Genomic DNA, 13719 nt, shown 5'->3' with positions numbered 1-13719 from the left:
AGGTTACCACAGTCGCGTCATTACAACTATGTTTAATAGCCACTTGCACTGTCTCATTCTATGATAAACATAAACGAAGGAAAGAGCAACATTTTTTATGCTATTTGTGTTGCCAAGAAAAAGCATTCAAGCGCTTGTTGGGCATAATTTGAGTTACGGCTAGTCGTTTTTGTTTCTCTGAGTTTCCCTGGATTTCTCAGATTTACGGGATGACTGTATTTGTGGAATATATATTTATACATATATATATCATATATTTATATATTTGCCACCAGTTGTCTTGCAGTTGCAGCTTGCGGCTTCAAAGCAATGCACATACTTCAACTGACCCATTTCAAATGTAGCTGTTAGGCAGCAATAAAAAAGTCACGTAAGTCTTGTGATTATGTTTCTGCTACAAAAGGATCAGACTTTTGTCTACTGGGAGTTTTAGTGCCATAAAGAAGCGCAGAAGAGTAATATACCTACTGCAAAGAGCAAATCTGTATTTTATGTAAATAGCTGAGTACATTAGTAAAGTCATCCATTACCTGCTCTATAATACAAATGAAATTTATGTGCGGGTGGGTGGCGGCTATGGAGAGATGAAGGGCACTTTTGCTGGTTGTTAATGAGGGAATCCGAGGAGGAGGGATTGGGAGCACCAATAATGATTGTTGGACTGGGCGCAGGAGGTGCTAAAGACTGTGACGAATGGTATGTGACAAGCTGTTTTTTGAGTATCTTGAAAGAACGTGCTGATTGAGGGAAGAAGCGCCGGTAAGGTGGCCTCTAGTGTTGCATGCATCACACACACACCAGCAATTTTGTGACTGTCTACGTAGTCTAGTGTTTTTGAGCAACAGTTTAGCCAATAGCAGAGATGGCATCTTGATGGATGACTGCTGCTGACGCCGTCACTCGGGTTATAGAGGACAGCTCTGACATAGGATCAGAGACTGAGACAGCAGATACTGAGACAGCATCTGAGGGATAGGACAATGGCGCAAACTCGGGGAGTGATTTTTCAGTCGGAGGAGTCCCATTGGATAACTCCTCTTCCAGTAAATTATGAGGGAGGTGATGAGGACAGTCCTGCTGTCCCTTAGCAAGCACAATCTGTGCAACGGGGCAATAGTGGGTTAGCCCAACCCAGAGAGCAGGTGAATGCGGCGGCAAGCACAGAGAGGGTGCTCTCTTGGGAGCTCCCCAATTTAGTTCAGCCCCAAATTCCACCGCCCAAATCAAATTGTGGAGACATCAAAATTATCTATCACAAAACAAACTGGTTTTGTAAGGCAGGCACCTGTGTTTTTGGTCCTGGGTTCGGTGGCCATATAGAAAAGTATACTAAACCCAAACATTTCTGGAAACTAGACGTCTGGGGGAGTCCATAGAGGTGTGATTTGTGTGGATTCCCCAAAGTTTTCTTACCCAGAATACCCTGCAAAGCAGAAATGTTGAATAAAAACTCAATTTGTCTTGCATTTCTGTCACACAAACTACAGGAATATGCTGGGATCCACAAAATTCCTACCACCCAGTGATTCCTCACCTGTCCTGATAAAAACACTACCCCACTTGAGTGCCTACACCTAGTGCCTGCGTCAGGAATGGATCACCCCAGGGTCAACAGTTGCCTCATGTAAGGACCAACATTGACCATTGTGTGATCTATTCCTGTCGCAGACGCTGGGCCTACCCACACAAGGGAGGTACCATTTTTATCGGGAGACTTGGGAGAACACTAGGTGGAAGGAAATTTGTGGCTCCTCTCAGATTCCAGAACTTTCTGTCACCAAAATGTGAGTAAAAAGTGTTTTTTTGGCCACATTCTGAGGTTTGCAAAGAATTCTCCATAACAGAATCTGATCAGAGCCCCACAAGTCACTGTAGGAGGCAGAACTGGCTTGTAGGGAGTACCAAGGGGTACTTGCACCTTGCACCAGGCCCAGTTATCCCTTATTAGTGTATAGGGTGTCTAGCAGCTTAGGCTGATAGATAATGGTAGCTTAGCAGAGTAGCTTAGGCTGAACTAGGAGACGTGTGAAGCTACTACAGTACCACTTAGTGTCATATGCACAATATCATAAGAAAACACAATACACAGTTATACTAAAAATAAAGGTACTTTATTTTTATGACAATATGCCAAAGTATCTTAGAGTGTACCCTCAGTGAGAGGATAGGAAATATACACAAGATATATATACACAATAGCAAAAATATGCAGTATAGTCTTAGAAAACAGTGCAAACAATGTATAGTTACAATAGGATGCAATGGGGAAACATAGGGATAGGAGCAACACAAACCATATACTCCAAAAGTGGAATGCGAACCACGAATGGACCCCAAACCTATGTGACCTTGTAGAGGGTCGCTGGGACTATTAGAAAATAGTGAGAGTTAGAAAAATAACCCTCCCCAGGACCCTGAAAAGTGAGTGCAAGGTGCACTAAAGTTCCCCTAAGGACAAAGTAGTCGTGTTAGAGGAATAATGCAGGAAAGACACAAACCAGCAATGCAACAACTATGGATTTCCAATCTAGGGTACCTGTGGAACAAGGGGACCAAGTCCAAAAGTCACAAGCAAGTCGGAGATGGGCAGATGCCCAGGAAATGCCAGCTGCGGGTGCAAAGAAGCTTCGACTGGACAGAAGAAGCTGAGGTTTCTGCAGGAACGAAAAGGGCTAGAGACTTCCCCTTTGGTGGACGGATCCCTCTCGCCTTGGAGAGTCGTGCAGAAGTGTTTTCCCGCCGGAAGGATGCCAACAAGCCTTGCTAGTCGCAAATCGTGCGTTTGGCATTTTTGGATGCTGCCGGGGCCCAGGAGGTCGCAAATTGGACCTGAAGAGAGAGGGGACATCGAGCAAGACAAAGAGCCCTCACTGAAGCAGGTAGCACCCGGAGAAGTGCCAGACACAGGCACTACGAGGATGCGTGAAACGGTGCTCGCCGAAGTTGCACAAAGGAGTCCCACGTCGCCGGAGACCAACTTAGAAAGTCGTGCAATGCAGGTTAGAGTGCCGTGGACCCAGGCTTGGCTTTGCACAAAGGATTTCCGCCGGAAGTGCACAGGGGCCGGAGTAGCTGCAAAGTCGCGGTTCCCAGCAATGCAGCCCAGCGAGGTGAGGCAAGGACTTACCTCCACCAAACTTGGGCTGAAGAGTCACTGGACTGTGGGGGTCACTTGGACAGAGTCGCTGGATTCGAGGGACCTCGCTCGTCGTGCTGAGAGGAGACCCAAGGGACCGGTAATGCAGCTTTTTGGTGCCTGCGGTTGCAGGGGGAAGATTCCGTCGACCCACGGGAGATTTCTTCGGAGCTTCTGGTGCAGAGAGGAGGCAGGCTACCCCCACAGCATGCACAAGCAGGAAAACAGTAGAGAAGGCGGCAGGATCAGCGTTACAGAGTTGCAGTAGTCGTCTTTGCTACTATGTTGCAGGTTTGCAGGCTTCCAGCGCGGTCAGCAGTCGATTCCTTATCAGAAGGTGAAGAGGGAGATGCAGAGGAACTCGGATGAGCTCTTGCATTCGTTATCTAAAGTTTCCCCAGAGACAGAGACCTTAAATAGCCAGAAAAGAGGGTTTGGCTACCTAGGAGAGAGGATAGGCTACTAACACCTGAAGGAGCCTATCAGCAGGAGTCTCTGACGTCACCTGGTGGCACTGGCCACTCAGAGCAGTCCAGTGTGCCAGCAGCACCTCTGTTTCCAAGATGGCAGAGGTCTGGAGCACACTGAAGGAGCTCTGGACACCTCCCAGGGGAGGTGCAGGTCAGGGGAGTGGTCACTCCCCTTTCCTTTGTCCAGTTTCACGCCAGAGCAGGGGCTAAGGGGTCCCTGAACCGGTGTAGACTGGCTTATGCAGAATTGGGCACATCTGTGCCCAAGAAAGCATTTCCAGAGGCTGGGGGAGGCTACTCCTCCCCTGCCTTCACCCCATTTTCCAAAGGGAGAGGGTGTCACACCCTCTCTCAGAGGATGTTCTTTGTTCTGCCATCCTGGGCCAGGCCTGGCTGGACCCCAGGAGGGCAGATGCCTGTCTGAGGGGTTGGCAGCAGCAGCAGCTGCAGTGAAACCCCAGGAAGGGCAGTTTGGCAGTACCAGGGTCTGTGCTACAGACCACTGGGATCATGGGATTGTGCCAACTATGCCAGGATGGCATAGAGGGGGCAATTCCATGATCATAGACATGTTACATGGCCATATTCGGATTTACCATTGTGAAGCTACATATAGGTAGTGACCTATATGTAGTGCACGCGTGTAATGGTGTCCCCGCACTCACAAAGTTCAGGGAATTGGCTCTGAACAATGTGGGGGCACCTTGGCTAGTGCCAGGGTGCCCTCACACTAAGTAACTTTGCACCTAACCTTTACCAGGTAAAGGTTAGACATATAGGTGACTTATAAGTTACTTAAGTGCAGTGTAAAATGGCTGTGAAATAACGTGGACGTTATTTCACTCAGGCTGCAGTGGCAGGCCTGTGTAAGAATTGTCAGAGCTCCCTATGGGTGGCAAAAGAAATGCTGCAGCCCATAGGGATCTTCTGGAACCCCAATACCCTGGGTACCTCAGTACCATATACTAGGGAATTATAAGGGTGTTCCAGTAAGCCAATGTAAATTGGTAAAATTGGTCACTAGCCTGTTAGTGACAATTTGAAAGTAATGAGGGAGCATAACCACTGAGGTTCTGGTTAGCAGAGCCTCAGTGAGACAGTTAGGCACCACACAGGGAACATATACATGCACACCTATGAGCACTGGGGCCCTGTGTGACAGGGTCCCAGTGACACATACATATAGGCCACAAACCTATGAGCACTGGGGTCCTGACCAGCAGGATCCCAGTGACACATAACAAACATACTGAAAACATAGTGTTTTCACTATGAGCACTGAGGCCTGGCTATCAGGATCCCAGTGAGACAGTGAAAACAGTGACAAACACCCTGACATACACTCACAAACAGGCCAAAAGTGGGGGTAACAAGGCTAGAAAGAGGCTACTTTCTCACAGTCACCCCATCTTGGATTCCCCTAGGTGTCTAGTTTTCAAAACTGCACAGGTTTGGTAGGTTTCCCTAGGTGCCGGCTGAGCTAGAGGTCAAAATCCACAGCTAGACACTTTGCAAAAAACAGCTCTGTTTTCTTTGTGAAAATGTGACGTGTCCCTGTTGTGTTTTGGGGCATTTCCTGTCGCGGGTGCTAGGTCTACCCCCACAAGTGAGCTACCATTTGTATCGGGAGACATGGGGGAACAAATTTGTGACTCCTCTCGGATTCCAGAACTTTCTGTCACCGAAATGTGAGGAAAAAGTGTTTTTTTGGTCACATTTTGAGGTTTGCAAAGAATTCTGGGTAACAGAACCTGGTGAGAGCCCCACAAGTCAGCCCATCCAGGATTCCCCTAGGTGTCTAGTTTTTAAAAATGCGCAAGTTTGATGGGTTTCCCTAGGTGCCGGCTGAGCTAGAGGCCAAATTCTACAGCTAGGCACTTTGCAAAAAAAACACGTCAGATTTCAATGTAAAAATGTGATGTGTCAATGTTGCCTTTCCTGTCGCGAGCATTACGCTTACCCATGCAAGTGAGGTACCATTTTTATCGGGAGACTTGGGGGAACACAGACTAGCACAATAAGTGTTATTGCCCCTTGCCTTTCTCTACATTTTTTCCTTCTAAATATAAGACAGTGTGTAAAAAAGACGTCTATTTGAGAAATGGCCTGTAATTCAGAGATGTGCAAATAACCACTGCTTTTCAACACCTTATTTTATGCCCATTTTGTAAATACAAAGGTTTTCTTGATACCTATTTTTCACTCTTTATATTTCAGCAAATGAATTGCTGTATACCTGGTATAGAATGAAAACCCATTGCAAGGTGCAGCTCATTTATTCGCTATGGGTACCTAGGGATATTGATGAACCTACAAGCCCTAGATATCCTCGCAACCAGAAGAGTCCAGCAGACGTAACGGTATATTGCTTTAAAAAATCAGACATTGCAGCTAAGAGATTAACTGTTTGCTGTTTTACGTTTATGTTTCATAAGAGAAAAAATACCAGATGTCACTGTTTTTCACATCATATTTACTGGCCTAAACTTACAAATACTGGCCAGGTCTTTACAAAAGCAGCCAGGTGGCAACCCTAGCTCTGCCTGCTGCAATAAATGATGGTGGGGGTTGGGGGCAAGGTGGTTACAGAAGCAGGGCTTTAAATGGAAACATAGAGGTGCAAGTACTCACTACTTAGAGTATCTGTTTGCAGTCGAGAAGTGCTGGTACTCTACCATTAAATGTATTGTAGGAGTGCTGAGAAGTGCAGGTACTCTCCATTTCAAATTGGAGAAGTGCAGGTACTCTGTACCGGACAGTACCTGCCCACTTAAAGCACAGTACAGAAGTACCGGTGACCGTGGGACTTTAGAAAACGGTGTCCAATGGCTCCGTCTGCTCCTCCATCGCACAATGCTCCATGATAAATTCCTATCCCCGTCCTTCTCCCGCTGCAGATTGGCACTTTCTTCCTGCCTTCCTTCCTCCCCTCTCTTCCTTCCTCACGTCCTTCCTCCCACTCTTTCTTTCTCCATCTCTTCCTCCTCAATGCTTGTCCCACTCGTCCCTTGTTGGTTCTCTCCTTCCTTCCGTCCCCTGAGATGACTCTCCTACTCTTCTTCTTACCTTCCTTTCCTTCCCAGCTTCCTTTCCACCACCTCCCTTACATGTTTTTCAGGACACTGAGAATAAGTTTTAATATTCAACATTGAGATGCCTGAAGGCGACAGACACAATTGCCACCAAGTGACACAAAGCCACTGAACTTGCACCGCATTTACTGGACATTGTGCCTCCCTTCCCAGGGTATACTGCATCCTCAGCTCCCTTGGCCACAAGCCGGCATGTGACCAGTAGCGGCTGCTGCCAAGAAGGGGTGGGGGCAGCACGCAGAGCGGGAGGTGGGAGTGGACCAATAATAAAAATAAAAAAACATACCTGCTGCCTCGGTGTTCCGCAGCTCTCTCGATTCTTATTGTCTTATTTCTCTCCAATCCCTTTTTCCTTTCCACCCAATCCTGACGCTTCTCTCATGCTGTTACCATCATGAGAGAAGCACTGGGATTGGACTGAGCGGGCAGAAATGCCACTCAGGGAGGGAGTGGGAGCCTGCCCTTGGTCTTCACTCGGCTTTGCAGCACAGCTGGGTGGAGAGTTCCAAGTAGCAATGTCGGAAGGCCGGCCAAACTGAAATGCACACTTAGAAGTGTACATACCACTCCTCCTCCTTGGTGACGTGGGGGTGGCTCACTCTTATTATCACTTTATTTTTCTGCTTTCTGCAGCGGGGCAAAGCTCCTCTGCCATAGCGGAGGGACCACCCCTGCATGTGACAGGCAGTCACTGCAAACAATGTTTGGGCCCATGTACCGCCATCCACTGGGATGCAGAAGCACTTACAGAGTAACAACGTAACCCCTGCTCCGAGAAGGGCAGGGGTGGCACAGTTCCACCTTGTACTTCTGTTACCCGCAGCTGTCATCATAAACGGTTCTGAGCTGAAGAAACTGTACAAACTAATTTTGCTTTGATTGCGCTTATGATCGATTTATTTTTTAAATCTGCATCCCATAAAAGTTAATGTAATAAAAAAATTGTATTTGTAAATGTTCATACAATAATAAATAACATAAAAAATGTTTATTATAATGTACAAACGTGTATATATATCAACAGTACAATTAGAAAAAATGCATTTTCAGTATTTGTAAGTATATTTTAAAGTTTAAAAACATAAATATTTTGACAAATTTTTTATGATAAAAATGACCATACCACATGTTTAAAAAAGTGTATAATTGCAAAGGAAAATGTGTACACACTAGAACTACATCAGTGTGTGTATTTTTTATTATTTTGTAGTTAAATAGATATTTGTTAAAAAAAAATATTACAGAAAACTTGGAATTTTAAAGCAATGTGTACAAAAACAGTTTATATTAAAAGAGATGTTTAGCAAACGCATAAAATAAATAATATCATAAATATACTTAGCAAAACTGTTTTAATGAAGAAACAAACAATTTATATTATACATTACTATAATGTTTTAAGATACATAAAACGAAATACAAACAAATGTCAAAACTTTATGTAAATCACATTGAGTATTCCCACTAAAAACGTAGTCACATTGGAGAAAGTGTTGTACTTTGTGGAAGGTGTAATTTAATATTCCCACCACAAACGTAACCACATTGCAGAAAGTGTTGTACTTTGGAGGGGGGAGATTTACTACACCTACTCTACACTTTACCACGTTCAGGAAAGTTATGGGATATCGAAAGTTTGATTTACTATTCTCACAACAAATCAGAACCACATTGGGGAAAGTGTTTGGCCTGAAGGGGGTTAGGTTTACGATTCCCGCTCCAAACTACTAGGGAAAGTGTTGGACTTTGAGGGGTTCAGATTTACTATTTCCACTCCAAACAACCACAGTAGGGAAAGTGTGAGACTTGGGGCGGGGTTGACATTTACTGTTCCCACTCCAAATCTAACTATATGAGGAAAGTGTGCAGCTTTGATGGGGCAGATTTATTATTCCCACTCCAAACTTTACCATTTTAAGGGAAATGTTGGATTTAGGAGGGTTCACATTTACTATTCCCACTCTGAGCTTAACCACATTTCTGAAAGTGTTGGACTTTGAGGGCAGGCAGATTGACTATGGATTGTCAGCATGAGTTCCTCCTCTGTGCATGGCTGTGCACAGCAGGAATGGAGTGCAGGGCTTGGTCTCTTGTCTGTGCCTGTGCCCCACACTCCATGTAGTTCCGACCCGTAGAGCACAGCCTTTGGCTGTGTGCAGTGGGGTTGGGTAACAAGGGTTGCCTCTATGCCAGAACCTGCACTCCCGCCTCTGCAGGCATTCGAACCTTGCAGTACACAACCTTTGGCAGTGTGTAGCGAGGGTGGGATGCAGGCATCTGGAAACACTGCGGACCTCATTAGGAGTTTGGCGGGCAGAACAGGCCTCCCGCCAAACTTCGACAGATCAGAAGACCGCCATTGTGGTCTCCTTCCCGCTGGCCTTATTATGAGTTTCCCATTGGCCGAGCGAGAAACGTACAACAACATTGACGCCAGCTCATAATTCGGCCGGCGGCAATGCTGTTGTCTGTCAGGTGCACGAGTACCCATCGGGCAAATCACTGTCTGCGTGACAGGGCTGGCCAGGGGGGCCCTGCACTGCCCATATCACCTGCATGGGCAGCGCAGGGGCCCCCCTGGGGCACCCGGCACCCCGCCAGCATTTACATGGCAGTAAAACCGCCATGTAAACGCTGGCGGAGAGAGGGGTCGTAATCTCCAGGGCAGCACTGCAGGGCACCGCCAGACCGTCTGACAGCCAAAAAGTGCCGTTGCCGCCAGTCCGACCATGGCGCTTTTGCCACAGTCGTAATGACACGGTCAGACCGTTACTTTGGGGGCCGTCCGACCGGGACTTTGGCGGTCCGGTGACCGCCAGGGTCATAGTGAGGACTTCAGGTTTTAAGGAGTATGATAGGGGATGAATGAGAGCGTTGATGCTGAAGGGGTAAAGAGCATAATGGAATGAACTGGAAATGTAACTGGGTTGTTAAATGAAAAAAAAACTATATGAATGTTGAATTATAAATAAATAGGAATTTAATTTACTGTTATGCCAAAGAACTACCAAGAGAATCTTTGTGTGAAGAATAAAATTCATATTCTTGTTTTGATTGCATGTTTGCATCATTTTAGATGGCTTGCTGTTTAGAAGGAATACAGATTGAGCGGGATTTTTGTTGTGTGTTTATTGTTTAATTACCCGTACCAAACATAGAGGTCTTGGGGTTACCCCTTGTGCATATATAATTGGATGAAGGGCATGTCGGTGTGCACGGGTCCTGCTCCCTACCCTTCGCAGGTATCGGATCCCAGGCTCTCACAGCCTTCAGCCGTGCGCAGTGGGGGTGGGGTGCAGGGCCTGTTCTCTGGCTTTCAGCCAGAGCCTGTACCCCAACTTCTGCAGTTGTCTGACCCCAAATATGTGTGGTTTCGGATGTGTGCAGTGCGGTGGGTATAAGCCCCAAAGGATCTAACTTTTGACAAGCTTCAAAGGCATGTGCCGAGTCCGCGCCCCCAAAGCCACACAGACCCCTTTGTGAGTTAACATGGGTGCATGAGGGTGCCCTGGTGCCACGCGCCAGGCATGGGAGTCTTGCAGCCACTGCAAAAAAAAGGAGTATGCACCCCAAATATCAATAATGTCTCTACTCCCTCAATAAACCCCAACAACATGACATCACCCTCGTTTCATTCCTCCTCATCCTCCTTCCTCTGTCTCTCCACCTCGCCCTCTTGTATCCACCTCACCCTCCTCTGTCGGCTGCAACCTCAGTGTTCTGCCTGGGGTCAGGGGCGCAGCTTGGTCCGTAAGATTGGGGGGGCGGGGGGGTTGGCTTCAGATTTCTCGACAGTCAGACTGGCACATGATGTTAAAACGCAATATACAACAGCCAAAGCGCACAAGAGGGGTTCAAGAGGCAGTGGAGAGGGAGAGGAATGCGGATTGGTGCACGTGTGTGACTGTGCACTTCTGTGGGTGTGCAGTGAAGTCTAATCAGGTCGTGCACAAAATACTACAAAGCCATAAACTGATTGCTCATTTTCAATTACTTTTCTTAGGATGAAAAATTAATTTATGAGTGTTTCATCTCTTGTATTCTGTGGGGTTTGATCCTGCAGCCTCTTCCGCACGGTGGGGGTGTCACCGGATGCCCCTGTGGTGCACATGATCATAGCACACACCATCCTCACTGACGTCACACATTCCCAGGCACCTAAAATAGCCCAAGGCGCTGGAGCAAGCCAAGACAGTTACATGATTGGATGACGTGGTTTTCAACTTGGGAGGGGCTCCTCGTTGGGCTTCAAAACTAACTTTGGTGGGTTGGGAGGGGGCGGTGCTGGCCCATCTGGTTCCACCTTTAGAACCGGGCCTGACCTATCACCGTGTCAGAACAGAAGAGAAGATGAGTCAGGCTTGTTACGTATTTAAAGTAGGCGAAACTGAAAGTGGCCAAGTTGTTGGAGCTTTAGCAATCAGAGTATTTAGAAATCTAGTGTATGTGTCACGTGACCCTCGGCTGATGCGGACATGTAAGGGGGATTCATGAGAGCAGCAGAGGGGGTGCTAATGACACATGGATTGTTCAGAAGACAAACATTAGGGCCCAGCAAAGAGAAGCTTCCGGCGGAAGGAAAATCCAGTTCTTCTCCGTTTCATATGTAGAAATATATTTGCAGGGCCTCTGCATCACTGTTATCACTAATAAAAAAAACAGATGAAATAAGAGCATCGGTGACTCAGTGTCCATAGTTTCCGTCACTAGTGCTCGTACACGCGCAGCTCCTACAGGTGGCTGTTTGCAGAAACACACTTTCTTATACACAGGCTCTGTGGCGCAATGGATAGCGCGTTGGACTTCTAGGCTGGCTGAGAAGGCATTCAAAGGTTGTGGGTTCGAATCCCACCAGAGTCGTTTTTGAAAACCCAGCATTTCAAGTTATGATAGGAAAGTTAATTCATGAATTTTGACGAATTGCAGGTGGAAGCGAAGGGAGCGGGGCTGGTGTGTGTCTATGTTTTTTAGCTGCTTTTGGTTCCCCAGCGGGTTACCGGGAGTTCTGTGTAGCGCCCCGATGACGCCTTTCCGAGCCCAGCTTTATACATCACATACAGGCCCCAAACTGTGCTCAGTGACTCCCTCTCAGATGCAGGGCACTCGCCCGCGCACTGAGGGTGCAGAGCGCACTGGGCAGGGAGGTGTTTCATCCACTAATTGCTGTTCGGGTTTGAGGGGACCTTGGCACTTGGTGCCCGCGGTGTCTGTAGTCTTTTCACATCTTGGGTGGTTCCACCAGAGAACCTTTTTAGGTTATCACTGGTGGGCGCACTGGGTCTTGGTCAGTGGTGGAACAGAGCGGGGTCCAGGCAGATTCTGGATTTGTTAAGTATTCTTGAGAAGGATGTGGAATCCAGGATGGTTTCATCAAGTATTCCTGTTTGTGTCTCAGTTGTGACTGCACCAGGGCACAGCAGCATCAGTCCACATTATCTGCTCCCCTGTGAGTTACAACATTCTTCAGAGGGATGCAACTGCCTCCCTTAATAGCCCATCAGATCTGATTCTTGAAGCTTGATTCCGGCTGGGAGCGGGGGGAGCTGTGACTGAGCTGCATCATTGAGAAAAGCACCCACCACCCACATCTAGTGTCACCATCCTCTGAGCCAAACACCATTAAACTTGGTGGTGGACTGGGAGTGAGCAGCAGTCCTGGGGGAATGTGGTCATTCCAGCCCTAGGAGCACGTCTAGTAGGATTGTTGTAGGACTACTGATCTGTTCCTATCCTGAGAAGAGGGCTGGCTGCTAAAACCATGCCCTGGCACCAAGAAATCTCTTCCAGGGCATCGCATGCTTCCCCTGGACACCGATGAGAACCCTCTGGAACACTGCTCTGTAGAATCTACTTGATATTTACACCTGGCTGAGACTGGAGGGTGCGCTGCAGAGGTCTGCTCTAATCTCAGGGGTTGATCTCCCTTCTCAGGAGATGATCAGCCATAAATCTTTGATCCGGGTTAAGGAAGGATGGGGTCGCAGATTCATTATAATTGCACAAAAGAAGGTCCTAGTCTGCCTGGCCACTAGACTTCTATGGTGAGGAATCACTCTAGTGACAAATCAGATCGGAGGCTGGGGCGTCATACACCTAAAAAAAAATTGACCCCAAGTATCCTTCAGTGGAGCCTGGTCCATTTCAAAGGGACCTCAGAAAGATTTCCAGCGCTCCTTCCAAATCACATCCCTGCTTGACAAGACTCACCTGTGACCTCCATGTTGTTGGCCTTTTGGAAACAGTTTTCCAGAATGGATTTCTGCTTCAATGCAGTCAAACTTCCACACTCCATCCATGTTCATCCAAGCATGTCTATGCAAGGTACACATGTACTCACGGTCTATGTCCCACACAGATATAGGGGAAGACCCAGGTTAAAAGCACTGTAAGAGCAATTTAAGCAGGAGGTGAGCTTCAGATTTTCCAACTATCACCCTGAGATATACATTTTAAAGTATCTCATGGGACAAGCAGGGCGCACGAGAGGGGCCTACAAGGCAGCGGAAGGGGTGAGGAATACAGATTGGTAGGAGAACTAAGGGAGGAAAACACAATAATGCGTAAAACAATCAACATTATTAGAGTTTTCAAAACAGAGATAAGGGAGTGTGTGTGTTTCTGTCAGTGTGTGCATGCAAGAATCCCAGGTGAAATCCGACACCCGCCTCACCATACCCGACTGAAGGCGCTGGTACCCAACTATTCAACAGCAAATACATTTATTAGCGGAGTGTAACACCCCAAATACGCACCCCCCTTGAAGCCACACCCCTGGGGGTGCTGTTTTTGAACCTTTACAAACTGGCCTCGGACTGATGAGCTCTCTAGAGATGGACAATGGCATATGTTTCCAAACTCTCAGAATTCTCTCTCGGAGATGACAAGCACAGGCTGTCGGCACACGTTAGTAGGAAGACATGTTGCTGTAGAAAGCCACTCAGGCTCTTCTGTACATTGTTGCTGTTGTCATGTGCTGAGGGCTGAGTTTCACCCTAGGCCAGAGGTCTTCAAACTGGACGGC

General features: G+C 47.2%; 1 non-coding gene across 1 annotated transcript; it reads left to right on the top strand.

Moving 5' to 3' along the window:
• The first annotated feature begins 11469 nt into the window (after nt 1–11469).
• Nucleotides 11470–11558, top strand: TRNAR-UCU (transfer RNA arginine (anticodon UCU)). Its single transcript is given in 2 exon segments — nt 11470–11506; nt 11523–11558. It is a non-coding gene; the product is annotated as a tRNA-Arg (tRNA).
• The last annotated feature ends 2161 nt before the right edge of the window (nt 11559–13719 follow it).

This window comes from Pleurodeles waltl, unplaced genomic scaffold, assembly GCF_031143425.1.
Source record: "Pleurodeles waltl isolate 20211129_DDA unplaced genomic scaffold, aPleWal1.hap1.20221129 scaffold_70, whole genome shotgun sequence".
NCBI classification, from domain to species: Eukaryota; Metazoa; Chordata; class Amphibia; order Caudata; family Salamandridae; genus Pleurodeles; species Pleurodeles waltl.
This window is presented reverse-complemented; position numbering and strand designations above follow the sequence as displayed.